Genomic DNA, 9,404 nt, shown 5'->3' with positions numbered 1-9,404 from the left:
AAGACAAAATGAGGTAGAAGGCATGCACGGCTCTGGTAGTAACCTGCCCATCCTGACATAGTTTATGAACAGTGGAGCTTGTTGGTGGATAAAGCTCATGCTGAGGCAGGCCAGGAGAAGCATAAAAAGATCCTCTCTGCCAAGAGAAGCTTTCAGTGTGGCTCGTTGCTCTTGATTTATATAAGAAATGTGGCCCAGTTCTGGTTAGAACCAAGACAGTCTGGCTGCAGACTCTTCATCTGTGACAACCACTCCCACAGGCTGTATCTCAATATGGATATAACCTTTCCAAATAGAATTGGATTCAATTTAGTAAGGGCTAAGGTAACAGCTGATACCAAAAGTCAAAAGTTAAAAGTCTAACCTGTAAAGCCTGAAACAAAACTTTTAATTAAGTTGAGTTACCAGTCTGCTAACAGGAGCAAAGATCATCCTCCATGATAACAGTAACACAGCAAGTATAGCTATAGTAGCTCTGTAAGCATTGTTAGCTGCTTAAGCTACATTGATAATGAAGCTAGGTAGATAACTTAATAGCTAAGCTAAACTCTCAAAGCAAGTACGTAAACTATGTATATGCATAGCTAAGGATCATATTGCTAGGTTTACTAAAGCTAACTTAGCTGTAGGTAATGGAGCTACATAGCTAACATAGCTACAAAGGTTACTATTTATGTAGCTTATGTAGCCACTTCTAAGCTCACAAAGTAGCTATGTGAACTATAGATATGGTATCTATGTTTCTACGCTAGCTTTAGCTATGTTTGCTAAAGCTCATGTTGCTAAAGCTAACTTAGCTATTTTATCTTATGTAGTGATGTAAACTATGTAGATATGCTGTCTTTGTATCTACATTAGCTTTAGCTCCGTTTGCTAAAGCTGATGTTGCTAAAGCTCACACTGATAAAACTACCTTAGTTGCGTTAGCTTATGTAGTAATGTTAGTTATGCAACCAGCGTTGCTATGTTAGCTTAAGCTAAGGCTAACAAGGTAAAACGAGCCACCATTGGTGTAACTACATCTAAAACAGGACTATACAAAATTGAATCTTGAATCAGACTCCTGACCATTTCTCTGTTTCAGTTATGTTTATTTATGTATGTTGTGCTGGCAAATTACAGAACTTCCTTTTTGTAATATACAATGTCGTAGATGTATAGTCTGTGAGAGTGGCTGTCAGAAATGTACAGTCTGTAGCCAGACCTCTCTTGATAAATTTAAGACTACACCATAGCTACATCCAAGCTAAGTGCTACATCGGCTGCAGCCATTACTACTTGCTTCCAGTACAATTAAACCCACTCGTAGTTTCCTCAAGAGACACTGATTTGTCAGGCCCATTCTCAGACCTGGCACAGTCATTTCAGATTGTAGGTTTTTAAGATAGATCTGCCTGTTGACAGACTGAATCGGCTAATCCATCTGATTTGCAAGGTAAGCCAATACCAAATACCTATAGACAGTCATATACTTAAGTACGCAGAGGAAATCTCTTCTTTCTTTAATACATTTTAGAAAATGGTTTATAAAGCAAAGATATGACTCATAATTTATTTTGTGTAATAGTAGCCTTCATGAACTACCATCACAGTGTTAAAAGTCTGCTTTTAAAACTTAATGATGATTTTAAAAAAATGCATTAAAGATGTCTTAGTAGTAAGTAAAAGTTTCTAATACGCTGAATAAATCATTACTGCATATAATGTTTGATTAAGATATAGTGGAGGAGAGATACAAAGGCTGGCATAAAGTAAAGACTACAGTCCTAAAATAAATAATGTATCTCAAAGTGTTTCATAGCCTTGAACCCCAGGCAGAGGCCTACACACAAATTCAGCCTGCACCTCCTTAAAAGATTTTAAGCCCTGTGATTGGTTCATTGGGCAGCACAATGTCTACAGGCATATCGTGTGCACTCTGGTGTGAGATAAATGGCTGCAGACGGCCTTACTACTTGTCAGATCTACTTACTGGCATCAGAAGAGCATTTCCTCAACCGTATGACTTTCAAGTGTCCAAACAATAGCAAAAATCCTTCTAAACAGATTCAGCAGCTGTTTATTATTCATCAGCTGTCATAATACACACATTGTCATGAGGGACATGGACATACCAATGCACAAGTGTGTGATTCTCACGGTGATGTAGGTTACTATAGTATAGCTCTTGCAGAGATGTATAAACCAGGCTGGACGTTTTTGAGGAGGTCAAGAGAATCAGGCTGCAGACCTTTATGGTGGGGCGTTTTGGGCTCATCTACTGCAGACAGAATAAATTATCTGTAAATAAAATAGTTGGGTGAATGGCTTCTTATTTCATCTTCTAAGTGGAACACTTGTTACAATAGAGGATGCTGCTAGAGTCCCTGATTATTTTTTCAGCTTTTGTATCCTGATTTCAGTAACACAATATTGAATTTTTTTATCTCCTGTGTTGGATAACTGTTGCCTCTGTTTGACCTTTAGTTTTTATAAATCAGACATTTTGGAATTTGATTTTAAGAGGACTACAGATTTATGAGAGACTCTTAGTGAAAAGGAAAACTCTCCATGTCCTGCTCTTAATTGCTGAATTTTTCCCTCTGATTGAAAAGACCTCCAATCCCTGTTGCTTATTCATCTCTTCTGTTTACTTGAACGCTGCTTTCATTGTTCCTATTTTCAGAATCTTTTGTTGTGCATTACACACAGTATGGCTCTAATGGATCCAAAAAATCTTTCTGATGAGGATGGCCTTGTTACTGGCACGCTGCAGGAAAGTCCTTTAGGAAAAGCATTGTGCACCAAATTGTACCAAAATTTCCCATGTGTGGTAGCCCCTATTTATTTCTTAGATAAAAGAGGTCCTTTCATATCGCAGGACAGAAAAAAAAATCTCTCAAAATACCTGCCTTTTATGTGCATCATTTTGTTCTTCAAGGTTAAAGGACAATTGTTACTGAATAAAGAGTGGGATGATTCTTTCAAAAAGTAGTTCAGGAAAAGAGGAGGGTTTTTATTCTACAAGTTATTTTGTGGTGTGTATTAAAATGGATGAAAATAGGTTGTGACAGAGGGTTTTGAGCTTCAAAGCTTATTACATGAGAAAAGTTACCACTAACATTTCAAAAACAAAATAACTCCTGTCTTACAGGAGTTATTTTCGCTGAATTTTTGAGTTTTGTGTGTTCTGTTCAAAGTGTGTGCACCTTTGTTATTTGAACTTTCAGACAACAAAGCCTATGGCAACAGATAGCAGACATGTTACTACATATTTTCTGTTAGTGCTTATTTTCAAACCTTATTTAATAGAAAATCTCATATTTAAAGCAGAGTACACTCTTCGAGGTGTTCTGGACAGTTTTCAGACCTATTTCTGAGCCCTTCTGACCAAAGTCAGCAAAGGCTTGATAATCCTCATGATTCTACAAATTATCTGGACAGATTTTTTGAGCAGCGAGGTGTGTTACAAGTGATTTTAACCTCCCTGATCTGCCCAGAAGATGACCAGATGTAAGCATTAAACACCACCCTGTTTTGTGGAGGGAACACCGAAGACAGCCCATGTGGATTGTCGGTGAAACAGAATGATAGCCAATCAGGAAATAAGCTGAATGACGAGGGGAGTGCAACAAACATAGCCATAGTTGTAAGAATCAACAGAAAGCATCACATTTGGTTTAGTTTATCTATCAAGGGGCAGTGTTCAATGTCATTGAACATTCATACAATAAAATGCCCACACAGAAAAGGACAATAAATCTGAGCACAAAGTGCATGAACTACATCGTTAAACATTATGTTCAACAATAAATAGACTCAGTACCAAGTGGAGACAATTAATCAAAACTACGGCTGCACGCAGCACTGAGTGGGCTCTCAGGCTGCAGGTTAAAATTCTTAGCCCCATCAAAAATGCCTTATTTTGAAATTGAGATAAGCTGGTAGACTTCCTGTTGGGATTTTGGTATCCAAGAGGCTTTTTTTGTGTGTGTGTCAGCGATCTAGATGCAGACTATAAAAACCATAAGCCTAGGTTGGATGGTCTGAAAGGGCTGAATGTTTAAATTGGTTTTCTAGAAAAAAAAAATTCTGAATTCAGAGGACATTTTCAATTGGCAGAAAGGGGTGCAGTGACAAAGTAATAATATTATGCATGAATGTATTCAGGATCAATGTGTGATCATTGCTCTGTTGTTTGGTGATGATTTAAATAAGTATTGTAGAGTTTTATTGAATTATTGTGCAGAAAACACTGCAAAAAAGTCATTAAAGTAGCCCAACTTTGGGCTCCAGTCACAGCCTTGTCCTATGGTGAAAACTCAAGGATTTATAAGTTTTGATCTCCATCTTGTGTAGGATGATCATTATAATTCTGGGGTCAATCTGATAAAAGCCCTTGGAGGAGTTTGAACAAATGTGTAATCGTCGATTGGCAAAAATGCAAAAATGTGACCTTTGGCTGTTGGTAGTGTGCTTCCTTTAGATGGTCACTGGAGACTTTTTTGTTTCATCTTAACATGAGACGTATGTGTAAAATTTTTCATGCATGTAGGGCTGACCCATGATCTCTGGGGCCCCCATATGTCAGATTTGCACAAAATCACCACTGTATAGAAATTTCCATTAAGGTTCATTTTTGCGGAAAGTTTGGTGAGTTTGAGGCAGGTTTGCAATAATAATCCCTACAGTTTCACTAAGGTCCTCACTCCAAGGTTGGTGATTGGGCCCTATATATACTATCAATGCATCTAAAATGAATCAGTTTCAAGTGCTGAGATCTTGGTTTTCATTTTGGTTGCATGTTAACAGGTCAGGCTTGTCAGGCTGATATGTACAATTCACACTGAGATCCTTGAGAGTGGAAGGCACAGCATTTTTTCCATTAGCCATATGTGTCAGCCAAAACAGACAAAAAATGATAAACAGAGAGCCATATTTACCTTGTTTAAGCAGGTATGTATTTTATATGTCCACATAGGTAGAGTATGCTTGCAGTGGGTGTAACAAGCTGAAACGTGACCATCTAATAAAGTTGCTCTCTTAACTTAAACTACTGGTGGAGCTTTCTGTTTCATCATGGGTAGAATATGTCACAGGCAAGATAAACACAATGAGTGCACCTCTGGTTTTGGTCTTTGAAAGTAAAAGCTCAGTTTAGCATTTCTGTAGAGAAACTCCCTTCATTTGTAAAGAATTCTTATTCTGAACTTTTGCCCATTTATTTTATAATAAATCAAAACAGATCTCTACAAAGTAATATCAGTTAAACAAATATGTAAGCACAGCACATGTGCACCTGGGATGGTGTAAGCCAAAGTGGACATGTGCCACAGCTGTACGCAGTGAACATGCACCCAGTCTGAACCAGCATTAGAGATAGGGTGAGGAAATGAGAGTAAACCCACTACTTCTTCTCACTGAAAGGAATCAGTTGAGGCACGCTGGGTGTCTGATCAGGATGCCTCCTTGTTGCCTCCCTTTGGAGGTCTCCCAGGCACATCCAACTTGTGGGAGACCTTGCAGTAGACTCAGAACTAGCTGGAGGTATTATATACTGTATCCCCTCTGGCCTGGGAACTGGTTGACAACAGATGTTGTAGTCCAGACTCTTCTGGTATCTAAGCAAGCAGTTGAAATTCAGAGTCTTATCGTCCTTGGTCCTACCAGTCTTGCTATACTCTTGCCTGGACATTGACTGATGTCCTGAGGCACTGACTAGACTCCTTTGGGACAACTTCTCTTTGGAGCATTTTTTGCTATCTTTAACAAGAACATGTGACTAATGCTGACATGCCTCGGAGAGTGGGGATGGGAAGGGTAAGCTTCATGATTCGGGAATGGCAGCTGTGTTTTTAGGAGCTCCTGGCGCACTGTCCCAGGCCTCCGCATACTGATTGCCCAGGACCCCATGAGCTGGTCCAGATGCCGGGAGCGGCTGAGTGGGTTGTGGAGGGGGCACCCAGTAAAAATTCCTGAAGAGATGGGCCTGCCGCAGGCCTGGACGATGGCCATCAGGAGGCTTGAGAAGTACAGGACCAGGGATGATGCAGTGAAGTGATAACCAGGATATGCTCCCATACCTGATCTGGCCTGGCCACAGGAGAGCACGGTCTCAGTTGACTAGCTTAGCCTGCTGCCACTACAAGTTAGGAAATGACTCTAATGCTGGAAAGTTCATAGTTTACTGTTTTCTTTGGAGCCTGGGGTTGTTCTGTTGAGAAAATGACTTAGTAACACTGACTAAATGAACTGTTTAGGGACTATTGAGTTGCTTATTCTTATATTTGTTGTATTTTTGTGTGTTGTGCTTTTTGCCTTTGTAAGAGAGAGAGAAAGGCCAATGGACAGCTGGGAACAGGAATGAGTGGGGAATGACAGGTGAAAAAGCTATACGACTCGAACCCAGGCCATCTGCATCCTTGCACTTCTTTGTTTTATGTCCAGGCCAGCTTCCAAAACTTCTGGAAGCGAGTCTTTTTCATGCATCTTTGTTTTACTGTGGTTGTTCTTCTGGTCTATTACATTTTTAAGATGTATGATATTAATAAGAATAAAGACTAAAAATGGATGGGAGTATTTTGGCAAAATGGTCAACTTCCAAAAGCACACTGTGACCTTTGATTGAAAGTCCGTAGCACCACTGTGCTCTTTAAGTTTGAGTTTGGAAGCTTCACTTCTTTGTGAGATCTCTGCTGCGATTTGATCATGAAGGCTCTGCTCTTTCTCCTCAAAAGCATCCTCTAATAGATTTCCTAAAGGCCTCATAATACCTGCACTGTTACACTCTGAATTAACTCTTCTTTTCTGAGAATACAACACATCTTTTGAAACGCTCAGCGCTCGCTACATTGTGCTTCCTCTCACCCTCACCTTTGTTGCCCTCCTTGTTCTCACCCTCTTCACCTACGCTGCAGAGTGCCAGATTGTAACAAGTATCGACGTTAACTCGGAATCCTTTACCTCTGTGTTTTCCTTCTCCTACAATACAGTAAAAAAAATCAATTTACTCCAGCTCATCCTGAGTTAAATCTTGAGATCATGATTTACGGTCAAGAACAGCGCAAACAGGGCACTGGCTCAGTATTCCAATTCCCAAACAATTACTCAAGTGCTTTTTGAACCTATGAATTTTATTGGCCGTGCAGCGGTCTTCTTTAGGGAGCAGAATATCAAAGTGCATGAGGAATGAATGAAGGTTTGGCTCGTCCATGATGAAGGTCGCAGTGGAGTTGTTTTTTTCCGATGAATTGGACATGGTTTCAATACAATCTTTGAACTATCTGCGTGATTCAGGCTTTTTTAATTGTTCAAGAACGTTATGAGAAGCCCTTTCACAATAAGAGAGGAACTCGTCTCAGCGAGGAAACCCAGCACTGACCCTCTGTCTGTATATCTTTTAACTTCATATTAAACCTAATTGGGGTGAAAAGGGGAATGTCATTATAGAGGACAATATAAATCAGTTGTTATGAAGCTGTATGAAAATGTGCCACATTTTCATCTTCAGCAGAAGAGATAGAAAGTGTTTGTTGTACACTGCAGCAATTTCCTCAACCTTTCAGTTTTGTGATCAGGGTCACTTCATCTCTTTTTTAATAACATTCAAAACATTATGTTTTTGTGTCCTGTTTGTTGGAACCAAGGGGACATATTTAATGTTCAACAATGTTTTTTTCTGATTTGTATGCTTGCCTGCAGCAACGGCCTTCAACATTGTTCCTCCATGACACGCTGACATCAAAAAACATCATTTCTCCTTTGCTGAGGTATACAACGCCTCTCCTTCCTCCTCAAATGTAATAGAACCGTCATGGACACTCACATGTTATACATGGCTCGTCTGCCGGTTAACGGTTCAAGGATAAACCCCACACAGATGCATTAAGTGTGTATGTTGTATACATTCAAAGGGAACAAAGACCAATCTCACATTTTCTTGATCACAACTGAACCCATCCCCCTGTTTCCACTTCTTCTTCTTCTTATTTGCTTGGTATTCAAAGACCAACCCGGCCCTGTTCAAGAACAACATCCACGCCGTGCTTCAGCTACACTTTAATACAGTTCTGTTGTTTGCTTGGATACTTTGTGGATTTAAACAAACTTCAAATAAACAAGAAATCAATTCTGCTCTCCTTGGTGAATGAAGGGAATCCATAAAAAGTGTTTTTTATGTAAGTATACAGGCAGGCTGTTTTCTTGTAAAGCTGTTGATCCACTGAGATCGTCACCAAAGTAGAGACCAACCCAAACAACCTCACTGCTTTGGCTGCAAAGATACACCGATGTGCTGTTTATTATAAGCTGGATTTGTACAAACCTGATTCCTAAAAAGCTGGGATATTGTGTAAAATATAAATATAAACAGAAAGTAATAGTTTGCAAAACACTGAAACCCCATATATAGCACAAAGACAAGCAAAGCTGACAGTAAGGAGGGTAAAGGGGAGAGCTTTCACTCATAGAAGGGCCCATGGAGGTTTGTAAAAATAGTCCATTACAAATTCAAGCAACATTTTTTAACTTTTGACCTTAATACTCACTGTTTCCTATAAAATAACAAATTTTATAATAAATTTATCTATTAAAAATGTAAATTCCCAATTTCTGAAGATGGTACAATGCTTTAAAAAATGTATTTTTTTTCCTTCCACCTGATTTCTTTTTTTTTGCATATCTGTCACAGATAAACATATTTTATAAATATACAAAGATAACCTGAGTACATACAAATCCAAACTAAAGAAGAGCTTCCAAAGCTACCTGGCCCTTTAATATTTAGGAAATTCTATGGCAAATTTGAATTCAATTTCTGCAACATGTTTCAAAAAAGGTTGGGACGGGGTCATGTTTTACACCCTTTGGCATCGCCTCCCAGTTCAACAATATTACTGCTGATTCTTCACATGTTGTTTCAAAATAAGCTCTCAAGAGAATATCTCACTCTTATCTTTTTACATCTCCACCTTCTGTTTTTTTCTGTTATTCTCTTTCTGAATCTCCCTCTTGTCTTCTTCTGCATCTCTCTGTTCTCCTTCCTCATCTCCCTTTTCTCTCTTTTTGCACCTTCCTCTTCCCTTTTGCCTGCATTGCTCTCTTTTCTTTTTGCTTCTTGCTCTTCAATATTTCTGCATCTACCTTTTCTCTCCTTCAGTCTCCATCCTTTCTGTTTAAGCATCTTGCTCTCTACTTTCTGCATCTCCCTCCTAATTTCTGCATCTGCCTCTTCTTTCTTTCTGCATCTCGCTCTTCTCCTTCTGCATCTCCCTTTTCTCTTCTTCGATCTCCTTCCTCTTTCTTTTTTGCATCCTCCTCTTCTCCTTCTGCTTCTCCCTTTTCCTGTATCCCCCTCTTCTCTATTCGTACATCTGCCTCTTTTCTTTCTGCAGCTCCCTCATCTCCTTCTACATCTCCCTCTTCTC

This window comes from Cheilinus undulatus, linkage group 20, assembly GCF_018320785.1.
Source record: "Cheilinus undulatus linkage group 20, ASM1832078v1, whole genome shotgun sequence".
Lineage (NCBI taxonomy): Eukaryota > Metazoa > Chordata > Actinopteri > Labriformes > Labridae > Cheilinus > Cheilinus undulatus.
Note: the sequence above shows the minus strand (reverse complement) of the source record.